The following is a 1,818-nucleotide window of genomic DNA, read 5'->3' as shown; positions in this document are numbered from 1 at the left end:
AAAGAGCAGCCCACACTCAATGGGAGGGGGAATTAAGCTCCACCTCTTGATGGGAAGCATCACAGAATTTATGGACATATCTTAAAATCACCATACAGTTTTGCTAATCTCCCATCACTCTCTCCAGGTAATCAGTGATATAAAACAGTTAAAATAAATTGGAATGCAGAACTGCAGTCCTTCTCAACAAAGTTTACTGTAAATATTTAAAAAAAAAACAACCATGTTCTTGCCTCAACTTTTCTTGAAAATAACTATCCCCTTTCCTTAAATGAAATCTCATCTGAAGAATTTATACTAAAGAGAGCACTCACACTCCTGAAATATTTGAGTCACTTGTATCTCTCATTAGAATTTTATTTATTTATTTAACAAATTAATTAAAAACAACAAATAACCTACTTCCGAACTGGGTGGATTAACATATTTGGGGTTAGGAAAGAAACCTTCAATAAACTCTCTCCATTCTGCTGACCTGAGCGCCCTGATTATTGAATATTCTGGGCTTGGGAACCATGGGATCTCTTATCCAGGTTTCCTAACCTGACTCCTATGGCTGCAGCTCCATAGGAATATTGTGGGCAGTCAAAAGTGAGGAACTGCCCTGTAGTCCCAAAGCAGTCGGTACTCTCATAACTGGGGCATGCAAGATTCTAAAGTGTCATCTGAATCTTTGGAGGAAAATAATGTTTCTTATGACTTTTTATTTTATCTTTTGTAACTTGAAATTTGGTAATCCATGTAAACTGTTATGAAAATACAACATTTAAAAACACTGGAGTTTGTACTCTAATTCAACTCCAGGTGGAAGCTAGAGAATAAGATCATTTCTCTGATAACGTTTTGTTGTTGCTGTGGTTTTAAATCTGGAGTCTTAAAGCCATTTGAGAATATGATGAAAGCTAACGGACTTACTCAGGGAAATACGTATACCCACAAAATTTTGCACGTGTTTAAGGCCTCTCGAATTCCCTAAAACCCATCCAGGAAATCACGGAGGTGGGGGTAGAGGAGGAGTTAGTAACTGCCATTCCATCTTGCCATTAAACTTTAGATATAAATTAGAAGCTACTACTGAGAATTTAAAGATTTTAAATTAGTTGTTTACTTAAACAGAACCAAAGGCCAGAAAAAAATATTTCTACTAGATTTTCTGTGCTTGGGTTTAGTCTATATTGTGAATACTTGGGGGCAAAAGGAATGTGCAGTGAGCACACAGAGAACAAACAACACATTAGCTGAAAAAACAATGGTAATATAAATCAGGACACAGAACTGCTGACAATCATGAGCCTTGCCCTCTCCAAGTTGACCTGACTGGGCAGCAAATTTTGCCAACTTGCCAGAGAGGCAGCAATTCGAAGAGTGAAAAGCTGCTTGGCTTCCCACCTAGCAAGAAAGTGCTCAATTGGTTTTCTGCCAAGCCTCCGCAACCAAGATCTGACCCAAGATTGTTCCCGAGGCCCTCCTTCGTTGGAGCGAATTGTCGGCCACAACACCCAGCCCCGGGCGGTCCAACCGTTCGATTCTACCCACTTAGTCCGCGGACCCCGGTTTCATTTGTCTTATAACGAGGGTAAGTGGAAAGGCCGTGCCGGAGACCCCGGGCTTCGCGGGTGAGTGTATCTCGGGCAAAAGCAGGCGCGCGGGGCCCAGCAGCCAGAACTGGGACAGGAGGACGAAGGGCCGGGGAACGCGCTGCTCCCCGCACGGTCCCCCTCCCGGGCGCCCCAGCCCTGCGCTGCGGCCTGCGTGTCCCTGCGTCGACCCCTCCTTCGCGCGCCTCGCCCGCGGTCGCTCCGGCGCACGCGCGCGGCC

The sequence above is a fragment of the Pteropus vampyrus genome, unplaced genomic scaffold (genome assembly GCF_000151845.1).
Source record: "Pteropus vampyrus isolate Shadow unplaced genomic scaffold, Pvam_2.0 Scaffold19, whole genome shotgun sequence".
Taxonomy (NCBI): Eukaryota; Metazoa; Chordata; class Mammalia; order Chiroptera; family Pteropodidae; genus Pteropus; species Pteropus vampyrus.
The sequence above is the reverse complement of the archived record's forward strand: the minus strand, read 5'-3'. Positions refer to the sequence as shown.